The sequence below is a fragment of the Morus notabilis genome, unplaced genomic scaffold, assembly GCF_000414095.1.
Source record: "Morus notabilis unplaced genomic scaffold, ASM41409v2 Scaffold35, whole genome shotgun sequence".
Classification (NCBI taxonomy): domain Eukaryota; kingdom Viridiplantae; phylum Streptophyta; class Magnoliopsida; order Rosales; family Moraceae; genus Morus; species Morus notabilis.
Genome location: NW_010361505.1, coordinates 1,525,198 through 1,539,844, shown reverse-complemented (window position 1 = coordinate 1,539,844; position 14,647 = coordinate 1,525,198). Strand labels below are relative to the sequence as shown.

The following is a 14,647-nucleotide window of genomic DNA, read 5'->3' as shown; positions in this document are numbered from 1 at the left end:
ATGGAGATAAAAAGGTAAATCTGCGCGGTACTACCAATCGTCGACGTTTTATACCGCCCTCACTTGACAATTTTTTTTTTTTTACTATTTTATAAGGAGAGATTTGGTTGGATGATTAAAATTATGATTTGAATCATAGTTTATGATTTATTACAGTATTTTTTTTTATAAAAAATACACGTAAATTGAAAATAATTCTAATTACATGATTCTAATCCATGAACTAAACGCCTCCTAAGTTTTTCTAGTATCATTAAAAAAATAAATTATTAGTAGTTTTTTATTTTAATTTAATATAATTTTAATTAAATTTAAAGATTAGAAATTAGATTTATAATAAGACTTACCTACTAGAAAAAAGTCTATTTCCTCTTAATTTTATCTTAAGAATTCTAGGATGAGGCATTGAAAGAGATGCAGGCGGATCTATAGGGTGTGTTTGGAATTAGTTCCAAAATATTTTTGTTTTCTATATGAAAATATAAATGAAAACGTTTTCATTTTCATTTTGAAATTATTTTTGAAATGCGTTTGGTAGTTTTATTCAGAGATTGATTTCAGTTTTAAAAAAAAATTGAAACTGCGTTTGGTGGTTTAATTTTTGAAAACATGTAATAATATTTAAAATAAAATAATATTATTAAATATATTAAATAAACATCATTATATAAGACAAAAACGGTTTCAGAAAAGAGAGAAGAAAATGAAAAAAAAAAATCCGTTTTTAGAAAACGAAAACGAGAAAATGAAAACACCTTTTTTTCGTTTTCAATTTTTCACAAAAGACAAAAACGATTTTGTTTTCGTTTTTAAAAAATTTTTAGGCCAAACGCATTTTATGTTTCCGTTTTCATTTTTTAGTCTCGAAAAACGTGAAAAATGGAAATGAAAACGGAAACAAACAGGGCCATAATGTCAAATCTATATAGATCGTGGGTTCTATTTTAATTTGTAAGTCTATATCGCATTCTATTAATTTTACTGAATTTTCTATTTTTATATAAAGTTAATCAGATTAAATATTTTGAAATACATTCCATTAATAGAGTATTTTTCAAAAGAAAAATATTTTAATTTGGAATGGAAGAATTCGAATAATAAATTTCCTCATTTTTTTTAAGTTTGAGTAAAAAACTTAAATTAAAATTAAATTTTTATGAGAAAAGACAATATAACAAAAAAGTTGAATTGATTTTTGCATAGTGAATTGAGCGGTTCTAAATTCTAAAATAATTGAAAGTATTGCAAAATGGTTACAACTTACCAGCATTACGCTTATGGTCCATTATTACTTTAAAAATAAATTATTTATTATCCTTCATGTTTTAGTTTTTACAGTGCAGTGAAAAGAACCCAAATTTTGGCAATCTATTCTTTCTAGCTTGTTGTCTAGTGTCCATATTAGTGGTGGAACTTTGGACCGGCGGGCAGGCCCGCTGCACGAATTTTTCAGGCTCGGCAGGCAGGCCCATATGCCGGCCCATCCAAAGTGGTAAATTCGGGCTCAGGCTCGAGCAGCCCGAATTTGGGCACCACGCCAGAGCCCACCGCCGTGTAGGCGCCGTCAACCGTCGTCCGCCGGAGTTTTTTTTAAATTTTTCCAGCCAAGCCCGATTTGCCCGATTGCCTGAATTGCCCCAAAAAGGGTCAAAATTCTGATTGTTGGTGCCCGCCCGAAAATAAGCCCGAAAACCTGAATTTTACCCAAATGCCCGAGCTGCCCGAATGCCCGAAAACCCGTCCAACGGCTAGTTTTTTTATTGTTGCCGCCCGAACCCGACCCGCTGATTCTTAAAGTAGCCGTTGCACCCCGAATTTTTTGAAAAAACATCAATTTTTTAACCCAAAAATTTCTCTATAAATAGCCCCCATCCCCCACACATTTTTCTCACTCAAACTCTCTCAATCCCTCTCAATTTCTCTTAATCTCTCTCAATCTCTCTCAATCTCTCTCAATCTCTCAAATCTCTATTACAATTTTTCAAAAAACTATCACATTATCCTAAAGCTCTCTCTCTCAAATCGCTCTTACTTTTTTATAATGGATCCTTTTGGTTATAGTGGTATTCCCGTTAATGCCCAACACAACGTGGAAGAATGGCAATTTTCCACTAATGAATTTGTTACACAGGAATCTACTAATCCGAGCCTTGGTGGACGTATTGGAGGTCGTGATTGCAATGGTGGTGAGCGTGGAGAAGCGACGAGTGCAAGTGCGACTGCGCCTGCGTCTGCAAGTGTTGCAACCTCCAGGAGGAAATGCAAGCGCACCTCGACAGTTTGGGATCACTTCGACATAATTGAGGAGATCGACAATGAAGGTAACACTAAACATATAGCTCAGTGTAAATATTGTTTATCTAAATTACAAGGTGACACTATTCACGACACCACACACTTGAGAAGACACTCCGAAAAGTGTCTTCAAAAGCTTAGCCAATCCAGCAGATCCGAAGTCCACCAAACACAATTATCTTTTGATCGCGCAACCGGTGGTCTAACCACTTGGAAATACGATCCGCAAGTAGATCGTATGGAAGTTGCATGAATGATAGCTGCTTTAGATGAACCACTTAGTTTTGTAGAGCATCCTAATTGGCAACGATATATTAAGGTTGTACATAATCCTAATGCACAGTTCACTTCAAAAACTACTCTTAGGAAAGATTTATTAAAATTATTTAAAAAAGAAAAAGAAGCATTAATAAACCTTTTACACTCGACTAGCGGATGCGTTGCGTTAACGGCAAATATTTGGTATGTCGTTACCAATAAAGATTATTTAGCTATAACCGGACATTACTTTAAAGGATTTGATTGAGATAAGAGAATATTAAGTTTTAAATGTGTTATAGGATCACATAGCGTGGATTTAATATATAATATCATTTTAAATGTAATTGATGAATTTAGATTAAGAGATAAAGTAATGGCTATAATATTAGATAATGCTAGTGCCAATACAAAAGCAATTGAGTTCTTTGAAAATGATTTAAGTTTATTCGGTGACGGTACTATTTTTCACCAACGTTGTGCATGTCACGTAATTAATTTAATTATTAAATCCAGTTTAAAAGAAATGGGTAATCACATTAAAAGAATTAGAGATAGTCTTGCATGGATTCAAGGTAGTAACCAAAGACAAGAAGATTGGTATAGGTTCTTACAAGCATTAAATATACCTCCTAGAGCATTAGCGTTAGATATGCCTATAAGATGGAACTCAACTTACATAATGCTTCAACAATGCATCCCCTATAAGGATGCTATAACAAACTATATGTGTGCAAAAGTAGGAGTAAGACATAGACGCATATGATTGGCAAATTACCGAAGTTTTGTACCAATTTTTAGGTAGGTTTCATGAAGTGACTCTAAAACTTAGTAGAACATATTACCTGATGAGGACATCAGAGATACAAGGAATACTCACGATCCAATTCAAGTCCCAGTTGGTCTGGTGACAAGGTATCGAGGTAAAAAAGTTAAAGAAGAATTAAATAACTTAGTCCGGAGATTTCTACAACAAGAAGAGAGAGTGTTCACTACTGAGGGTGAACAAATGCTAGTTTTGCTCATTAAAGTTGATCCGGAAGAAAGCCATTCAGACATACACATCCATTAAGCCATTGCATGGCCAATTCGCATGTCATTCCAAGATACACGTCTAAGGGCAAGACCAAGAGGCTTAGGCGCACATTCCAGCAAGGGATCAAGTCAAAATTGCGGATAAAGACTTGATTTCATTATCGTTTTATCTTTTTAGATTTAAGGTTTAGTTTTAAACATTTAAATTCCATATTAGGCGTTTAAAAGGAAGGAGTTAGACTCAAATTTAGATTTCTTCCCTAGGATTAGCTTTAGGTGTGTGTTATCTTATCTTTAGGTGTTTATCTTCATTTAGGCGCCAACCTCATTAAGGGTAGATTAGGATTTTTATAATTTTTAAACTCTACACCTTATTTTCGGCTATTTAAGGCTGAAATCTGAATTTAATAAACAGTTTTCATATTTTTATTCACATTGTGAGATATTCTTCTTGAGTTCTTGAAGAAACTATTCCGAACTTATCAAGGTTTCCTTGTGGTGTTCAACTCGACTTATCAAACAGATTTTCCATACTCGTTTGTGGCGTCTTCACCATACCAAGGTTCTTTCTTTGCTAAGCAACGGGTCGCGGTTTCCATCAATTCTTGAAGATCTTGAATCGTACCCCATATTTGGCTACGGGTTTCATCACGTTGTTGGTGGGGTTCATATTAGTTGGTATCAGAGCTTAGGATCATCAGGTTTTCCTGTCCTTTTTTTTCTTGCTTATTACGTTTTTCTTTTCTTAGTAAAAAAAAATCACCCAATTAGGGTTAGGGTTAGGGTTAGGGTTTTGAATTTGAAAAAAAAAAAATTGCGATTGTTAGCTAGCCATTTGTTTGAGTTTGAGTCCAACTACTATTGTTAGATTTCGACTTCCACTAGGAATCGTTACGGAACCTGTAATATATCAAATCAAAGATCTTTTCAAGCTCTACAATATTCACCTGGGCAGAGCCCAGTGACCTTATTTTTGGGGCCAAAAATTGTTTGTTTTCATTAGTTTCGAAGCCTTTAAAGTTTGAGTGTCAAAAAAAAATTTCGTGACAAATTTTAATTCGTTTGGTTTGAATCTTGACTTGATTGGCTACTTGAATTCCTTATTACTGTTGATCTAGTTTTGAAAGAACTAAAAGAAGAATACGAGTGAAAAAAGGCAGAGAGTGTGAGCATAATAGAGGGTAAAAGCCAAATTAAGTTAAGTGAAACACGAGAGGTTGAGTGAATTATTTTTCGAGAGAAAACACCTTTTAATCATTTAATCATGTCACAGAATCAAGCGAAAAACACAAGTGAAGAGATTCCACCTACCGTTACTCCAAATTTACAAATGCAGGCATTAATGGGAAAGATGAAACGGATGATGAGGGCGGAGCTCGAGCACATACACAAGAGGTTAGATAGAGTAGAAGAGGGAACCCCATAAAGTCAACCACCACCGAATGCTCCAAGGAAGAACATGACGCACCGAAGGGGAGTTGAGGACAATGGTGAATTCGAAGGAGATAATTTAGAGGACGAGTTTGATAGAATGTCAGCGGGTAGCCATAGGATGTATGAATGGAGTAGAGAAGTTAGGACCCGAGTAGATAACAACTTGGGAAGTATCAAGATGAAAGTTCCTGCGTTTCAAGGGAAAAGTGATCCCGAGGCATATCTTGAGTGGGAAAAGAAGATGGAGTTGGTTTTCGACTATCACAACTACTTCAAACTAAAGAAGGTAAAACTTGCCGCTATTGAATTTACTGACTATGCTATTGTGTGGTGGGATCAGGTATGCACTAATAGGAGGCGAAATGGAGATCGTCCTATCAAAACTTGGGATGAGATGAAAAGGGTGATGAGGCGAAGATTTGTACCAAGTCATAACTACCGAGATCTATACCTCAAGTTCCAAGGTCTCCATCAAGGTAACCAGAGTGTTGATGAGTATTTTAAAGAGATGGAGATAGTCATGATTAGGGCTAATGTGGAGGAGGATCGGGAGGCGACAATGGCCAGGTTTTTGAATGGGTTAAACCGGGAGATTGTCAACACAATCGAGATACACCATTATGTGGAATTGGAAGATTTGGTGCATATGGCAATCAAAGTTGAGAGGCAACTCAAAAGGAGTGGAACACGACCAAGACCAGCCCTTCAAAATCTGAGTGTAACACCTTGGAGGCTGAGCTATCCAAGAAAAGAAGAAAATCCAGCCCCCTTCAAGGCCAAAACCGAGCACAAACCAGCCACCAATCCCACAACCTTTCAAGGTAAATCAGCCCCTATACTACTCGTTCCAGTGAGATTAAGTGTTTCAAATGTCAAGGAAGATGACACATAGTAAGCCAATGCCCAAACAAGCGGGTTATGGTGATCCGGGATAATGGAGAAATTGATTCGAAAGATGAGGATGATCTAGATGATATGCCACCATTGGAGGATGCCCCCATAGGAGAAGAGGAGTTCGGGGCAGCCCCTGGTGAAATGCTTGGGCTAGTTGCACGGTGAGCCTTAAACATGCGAGCTAAAGAAAAGGAAGAAGAAGCACAGTGAGAGAACATCTTTCACACTCGTTGCCATGTGAAAGACAAGGTATGTAGTGTTATTATCGATGGTGGTAGTTGTACTAATGTTGCTAGTACTTCTATGGTTGAAAAGCTAGGGCTCACAACACTTAAATACCCTCGCCCTTACAAGCTACAATGGTTGAATAATAGCAGGGAAATGAGGGTTACAAAACAGGTGGTTGTACCCTTTCGGATTGGTAAGTATGAAGATGAAGTATTGTGTGACGTCGTACCAATGCAAGCAGGACATCTCCTTCTCAGAAGACCATGGCAATTTGATAGGCGTGTGCAACATGATGGCTTCACCAACAAGTACTCACTCACGCACAAACAACGGACTATCACTCTAGTTCTGTTGACACCAAAACTAGTTTACGAGGACCAAGTTAGGTTGCAAAAATTGAGTGAACAAAAGAATTTGAGAGAGCAAAACAATGAGTTTGAAACCGTGCATAGTGAGATTGAGGTAAAAGAGAGACCCACGGCCAAAGAGAGAAAAAAAGGGAGTTATGTCGAACCTAGTAAGGAAGACAAGAGAGAGAAGAGTTCGGCCAAGGAGATAAAAACTGAGAGAAAACAAAGAAACTTCTATGCAAAAACAAGTGAGGTTAAGCAAGCATTGATTTCAAAAAGGCCGATGATTGTACTTATGTACAAAGAGACCTTGTTAAACACTAACCAACTTGATTTCATGTTGCCTAGTGTTGTTGTTTCTCTCTTACAAGAATTTGAGGATGTGTTTCCCGAGGAGGTACCACATGGTTTACCACCCATCCGAGGGATCGAACACTAAATTGACTTTGTTCCAGGGGCATTAATTTCAAATCGACCCGCATATAGGAGCAACCTGGAAGAGACAAAAGAGCTTCAAAGACAAGTCGAGGAATTGATGGAGAAAGGGCATGTGAGAGAAAGTATGAGTCCTTGCACAGTACCAGTAATTTTAGTGCCTAAGAAAGATGGAACATGGAGGATGTGTGTTGATTGTCAAGCCATCAACAACATAACGGTAAAGTATCGACACCCTATTCCTCGTTTAGATGATATGTTGGATGAACTATATGGCTCTGGTGTGTTTTCTAAAATTGATCTTAAAAGTGGATATCATCAAATCCGGATGAATGAAGGAGACGAATGGAAGACCGCATTTAAAACTAAATATGGATTATATGAATGGTTAGTCATGCAGTTTGGATTAACTAACGCACCTAGTACTTTCATGCGCTTAATGAATCATGTCTTGCGAGCTTTCATTGGTAAATTTGTTGTTGTCTACTTTGATGATATTCTAATTTATAGTAAGAATTTGCATGATCACGCTTCACATCTACATTCGATTTAGAGGTGCTTAGAAAGGAGAAATTATATGCTAACCTTAAAAAGTGTACTTTCTGCACTGATAAGCTTGTTTTCCTAGGTTTTGTGGTGAGTGCTAAAGGAATTGAGGTTGATGAAGAGAAGATCAAAGCCATCCAAGAGTGGCCGACCCCCTCCAATGTAAGTAATGTTAGAAGTTTTCATGGACTTGCTAGTTTTTACAGGAGATTTGTGAAAGACTTTAGCACCATCACCACACCGCTTACCGAAGTGATAAAAAAGAACATTGCGTTCAAATGGGGTGAAGAACAAGAGAAGGCGTTTCAGCTTATTGAACACAAGCTTACTCACGCTCCTTTACTTGCTTTACCTAACTTTTCTAAAACGTTCGAAATAGAATGCGATGCTTCCGGTGTAGGTATAGGCGTTGTTCTTATGCAGGATGGAAGACCACTTGCGTACTTTAGCGAGAAACTAAGCGGGGCTGCCCTTAATTACCCCACTTATGCTAAAGAGTTGTACGCATTGGTTCGACCTTTAGAGACATGGCAGCACTACTTATGGCCGAAAGAGTTTGTGATTTGTACGGATCATGAATCCTTGAAGCATTTGAAAAGTCAACACAAACTTAACAAGAGACATGCTCGCTGGGTTGAATTCATTGAGACTTTTCCCTATGTCATTCGGTACAAACAAGGTAAGGAGAATGTGGTTACGGATGCACTTTCATGCAGGTACGCCTTAATAACTACTCTTGATGCTAAATTCATTAGTTTTGAACATATTAAGGACATTTATTATGATGACCACGACTTTGGGGAAGTGTATAGAGCTTGTGAAAAGGCAGCGGAAGGAAAATACTATAGGCATGAGGGCTTTTTGTTTAGGGAGAACAAATTGTGTTTGCGTAATTGTTCAATGAGAGACTTACTAGTTCGGGAATCCCATGGTGGGGGATTAATGGGACACTTTGGGGTTGCTAAAACCCTAGCAATGTTGCAAGAGCACTTCTATTGGCCACACATGAAACGGGATGTTGAGAGAATTTGTGGTAGATGTGTCACTTGTAGGCAAGCTAAATCAAAGGTACAACCGAATGGTCTTTATACGCCCCTCCTTATTCCTAGTTCTTCTTAGATTGATATTTCTATGGATTTTGTTTTGGGTTTGCCTAGGAGTAAGCGGGGTAGTGATTCAATCTTTGTGGTTGTAGATCGATTTTCTAAGATGGCTCATTTTATCCCTTGTCATAAGAATGATGATGCTTCTCATGTAGCCGAATTATTCTTTAAGGAGATTGTGAGGTTACATGGAATGCCTAGAACAATAGTATCGGATCGGGATGGAAAGTTCTTAAGTTACTTTTGGAAAACATTATGGGGAAAATTAAGAACGAAACTTTTGTTTTCTACTACTTGTCACCCTCAAACTGATGGTCAAACAGAAGTAGTTAATAGGACTTTATCCACTTTGTTGAGGGCTATCATTAGCAAAAACATTAATACATGGGAAGAGTGTCTACCACATGTTGAGTTTGCTTATAATCGAACCATTCATTCCACCACTAAGTTCTCACCGTTTGAAATTGTCTATGGTTTTAATCCTTTAACTCCTTTAGATTTATCACCATTACCTGTTTCTGAGCATGTGGATTTAGATGGTAAAAATAAGGCTGAAATTGTGAAACAAATCCATGAGAGGGCACAACTCAACATTGAGAGAAGAACCAAATAATACATCTAGCAAGCTAACAAGGGGTGCCACAAGTTGATTTTTGAGCCTGGTGATTGGGTTGCTGGTTCCCGAATCGAATTCGGGTGAGGAAGCGTAGGGGAGGCGGATCGTGTATAACAAAAATTTTCATAAAACTTTTGAGACACTCTATAGATTATATTAATTTATGCACGAATAAATTAATCGCATTAATTTATATCAAGAATTCAATCCGAAAAAATACCTGGAAGCTGACTCGGATGATAACTTGAATTCTTTGACCACGAACAGTCCTTGCTCCAATCTTTGTGTTTAGAATACCAAAGTCTTCCATGTCAATTCCTTGATTCTCCATAGACATGTGTGTGGGCACACGTGAGACAAAACAAGTTTCTTAAACACTCAAATTTCCACAAACACCAACGCATGCATGATGTGGAATTTTTGGAGAAAAATATTTTCTCTCTCTTTTGCTCTATGAATTTCGGCCACCAACAATTAGGGCTGAAAAATTGCTTCAAAAATTGTGTCCACAATTTTCTATCATTCTCATATTTAAAGAGTAGAAGTCAAACTTTAAAACAGGATCAAATCCCTATCTCCAATTTTGAATTTCGAACAGAAAATCCCTTCCCTTTTTCCTTTAAGTGGCCAGCCACCTAACTAGGGTTTTACCCTGTGTGTGGCGCCAATTCAGATAGGGAAGGAAGATAAAAATCATCCTTTATCCTGTAGTCCAATTTTGATTCAGATTCAAATTCAAATTTAAGTCAAACTTAAATTAATTTGAATTCTAAAATTGAACAACTTATCAAATAAGTTTAAATGGATAAATCTAGATGTATTCAAATTCAAATTTAAATAATCACATTATTTAAATAATAATTAATTCTTAATTAATTATTTTTTGAGTATTTAATTTTAGAATTCCGTAATTCTAAAATTCCTATTTTGCCCTTTGTGTCTGGTAGAATTACAAGGACGACGCGGGGACTTATGGACCTATAATCCCGAGCTCCAATAAAATTAATAATTAATTAAACACTTTAATTAATTAATTAATTCTATTAATTCCAATAGTTACTCCACTATAAACTTGGAATTGAACTCTCGAAATTATAGACATTAATTACTTCTAAACTGCGAAGTGTCCATTTGATATAGTCATTACATATAGATCAATCCTCCATAAATAATTCATAATTAGAGTAAGGTAGAATCCGTTAACCTCTCTAATTATATATGCATCCTTGAGTACCATTAATTCTCTAATGGATAGTGATTCATAAAACACATTCATGAACCAGAGCGCTCTTACTAATCTAAGTACCGAATCAACACTCAAGAGAATTATTTATCTACTTCTTTCTCAAGAAGAAATGGATTCCATCTCGTATAATAGCATTCCTAGCTACCTATTTCATTATGTCTCTAAAATACAAAGAATAGGATTCAGGGTCTCGGAATCTGTACCGAGTAAATCAAAAGACATAAATCCATAAATAGGAGTTTGTTAAGAACTCAGGATTAAGATTATCCTATATATGACCATCGGTAGACTCAATTAGAATTTCTATGCTTAACGGAAATTATTAGAAATTAATATTGTGTCTGTGTCCTTGTTCCATATAATCTCATTATGCGAAATACACTAATTCAATATCTCACCATATTAACAGTACGGATAACACCGTTCTACTCTAAATGGGAATGACATGTATTAATAATGTTTTAATTAAAGATTCCTAACTTTAATTAAATTCATCATGAACAATGTTTTTTATTATTATCCTTAAACACTATCCTCTCGTATATAACACTTATATACTATGTTTAAGGTTACATAAACAATCACGGAATTTTCATTTGATATTCATAAAATATTCATAAATATATGCACATAAAATGATGAATAAGCTCTTTTATTAATTAAATAATAAATATCCTATTACATCTCATGCTTCTAGGACACTATTCCTAACAATCTCTCACTTGTTGTAAAACAGGTGTGTCATGTCTCTAATCCCAAATCTATCTAAGTGTCGATCAAATACATTCAATGGCAATGTCTTGGTGAACGGGTCAGCAAGGTTGTCCTCTGACGCGATCTTCAGAACCGCTACATCGCCTCTATCCACAATGTCTCTGATCAGGTGATATTTTCTTTTTATATGTTTCGCACTCTTATGGCTTCTAGGTTCCTTTGAATTAGCCACCGCTCCACTGTTGTCACAGTAGAGCTTAATTGGCTTATCCATATCTGGAACAACTTTCAGATCAGTTAAGAACTTCCTGAGCCATGTAGCTTCTTTTGCGGCTTCACAAGCTGTAACATATTCAGCTTCCATGGGAGAGGCAGCAACACACTTTTGCTTTATACTCCTCCATACCACGGCTCCTCCATTAAGAGTGAACACAGATCCAGATGTCGACCGTCGACTATATCTATCCGATTGGAAATCAAAATCTGTGTATCCGGTGAAAGACAGATCTTCTCCGGAATATATCAACATATAGTTTCTCGTTTTCCTAAGATACTTGAGAATACACTTTACTGCAACCTAATGATCTAATCCTGGGTTGGACTGGTAGCGACTGACCACTCCCACTGCATAGCAGATATCTGGTCTTGTACACAACATGGCATACATAAGGCTTCCCACAGCCGAAGCGTAGGGATACCGTCTCATATCTTCTTCCTATTGTGGAGTCTTTAGACATTGTTCCTTAGAAAGGTGAATACCATGCCTAGAAGGTAAATTTCCTTTCTTGAAATTCTGCATCGAATACCTAGACAACACTTTGTCTATATAAGATGCCTGTGACAATGCCAAAAGCTTTTTCTTGCGATCTCGAATAATCTTAATCCCAAGAACATAGCTTGCCTCTCCCAAATCTTTCATTTGGAATTGGTTGGCTAACCACTCATTTACATCTGTCATCAATCATCATTCCTAATGAGTAGGATGTCATTGACGTAAAGAATTAAGAAGACCACTTTCTCTTCTTTCTTGTACTTGTAGACGCATGGTTCATTAATGTTTTGATCAAATACATAAGACTTTATAGCCTCATGAAACCTGATGTTCCATGATCTAGAAGCCTACGTCAGTCCATAAATGGACCTCTCCAGTTTGCAGACTTTCTACTTTTGGCCTTCCTCTATGTAACCCTCTGGCTGTTCCATATAGATGGTTTCTTCAAGATAGCCATTCAAAAAAGCTGTCTTGACATCCATCTGCCATATCTCATAGTCAAAATATGCTGCAATGGCCAGGAGTATCTGAATGGATTTAAGCATAGCTACCGGCGAGAAAGTTTCCTCATAGTCAACTCCCTCCTTTGGGGTATAACCCTTAGCCACTAGCCTTGCTTTATAAGTCTCTACTTTTCCATCTACTCCTCTCTTTCTCTTGTAGATCCACTTGCATCCAATGGGTTTTACCCCTTCGGGTAGATTTACAAGTTGCCAGACCGAGTTAGAGTACATAGCCTCCATCTCGAGTTTCATAGCTGCTTGCCATTCTTCCTTATCAGAATCATCCATTGTATCCTTAAAGGTCAATGGATCCTCCTTACCGTCATCAGTAGTGACGATTTGGGCTTCCCCGGTGTACCGGTCGGGTAACATGCTTACCCTCCCACTACGACGAGGTGCCTTAGCAGTCTGATTAGGAACTGTGGTATTTTCTCTGAGTGGTTCGACAACTCTTGTCGGTTGTGGTCCGATCTCATCAGAAAATAACTCTTCCAATACTATTTTACTTCTGGGCTTAAAATCTATCATATAGTCATGCTCCAGAAAAGTGGCATTTGTCGATACAAACACCTTTTGATATGTTTGACTATAAAACAATCCTCCTCTTGTCCCTTATGGGTATTCCACGAAGATGCACACTTCTGACCTCGGTTCCAACTTCTCGGTCTTTTGTCTCAGCACGTGTGCTGGACACCCCCATAAGTGAATGTGTCTTAAACTAGGTTTTTGACCATTCCACAACTCTAGAGGTGTCTTAGGTACAGACTTAGATGGAACTAGATTCAGAATATACATAGCGGTTTTCAAGGCATAACCCCAAAATGAAGTAGGCAGTGAAGAATAACTCAACATTGATCTTATCATGTCGAGCAAAGTCCGATTTCTCCTTTCGGCTACACCATTCTGCTGTGGTGTTCCAGGTGCAGTCAATTGGGATACTACACCTTCTTCAATCAAGAAATTCCAAAACTCTTGGTCTAGGTATTCACCCCCTCGATCTGATCGAAGTGTTTTGATTGGTTTACCTAATTGTTTTTCAACTTTTGCTCAGAATTCTCTAAACTTTCCAAAAGTTTCAGATTTCCGTTGCATCAGGTAAACATAACCATATCTCGAATAGTCGTCAATAAAGGTGACGTAATATTAGTAACCTCCTTTTGCTTGGACGTTTAATGGTCCACATACATTTGAATGTATCAGCTGAAGGGGTTCTATAGCTCTCACTCCTTTTGCTGTAAAAGGCCTCTTGGTCATTTTACCTTCCAAACAAGATTCACAGACCGGAAGCTCACCAACTTTTAGTTCGCGTAAAGGACCATCCTTTACCAGTCTTTGAATTCTGTTTAGGTTAATATGACCAAGCCTAAGATGCCACAGATATGTGTTACTGTTGTGAGAAATCTTTTGCTTTTTATTCTTAGGTTCGGCAACTCTGAACATTTTAGTATTAAGCAGTGAGTTAGGTATTGGTTTTATACAATATAAACCATCATCCAGACGTCCAGAATAAATATTTAAACCATTTCGAGAAATATGAACAAATTCATTATTAAAATAAACTTTAAATAATTGTTCAAATAACTTAGCCACAGAAATCAAATTTCTACGAATGTCTGGAATAAAATAAACATTGTTCAAAACTAAAAATTTATTTTCCCTAAATCGAAGTCTAACTTCTCCCACTGCTTTTGCTGAAACTCTCACGCCATTGCCCACTTTCATCGTGTAGTCCCCATCTGCTAACTCGGTGTAAGAACTAAGACTCTGCAAAGAAAAACAAACATGATTAGTTGCTCCCGAATCAATTATCTAGGCTAGTGCTAAAACTTTGGACGGGCCGTCCGTGACCACCGAAAAGTCTGAATTTTTGCCCGATGACCGAACCCGATCTGCCCGAAAATTCAGGCTGCCCGACCTGAACCAAAAATTCCCATGGACGGGCTTCGGGCAGAGGAAGCCTACCCGTGCCCGGTCGGGCTGCCCGATGCCCGAAATTTTTTTTTTTTATATTATATTTTTATGTTGTTGAAATAAGTATTTGTATAATTACAATGTGTAATTGTGTATATTACAATTTGAAATATAAAATGAACACACGACACGAATGAACTATATAAAAAAAATTACTTCTTCATTGATTTTTAAATTTGTAATTCATGATTGCCTTATTAAAAACCTTACCAAGAAAAACCCAATTGGGATAAAAACTTGGTAAGGA

At 37.0% G+C, this 14,647-nt stretch overlaps 1 pseudogene; it reads left to right on the top strand.

The window, feature by feature from the left end:
• Positions 1 to 5,047: 5,047 nt before the first annotated feature.
• LOC112091913 lies at positions 5,048 to 9,191 on the top strand (annotated as a pseudogene).
• Positions 9,192 to 14,647: the final 5,456 nt, after the last annotated feature.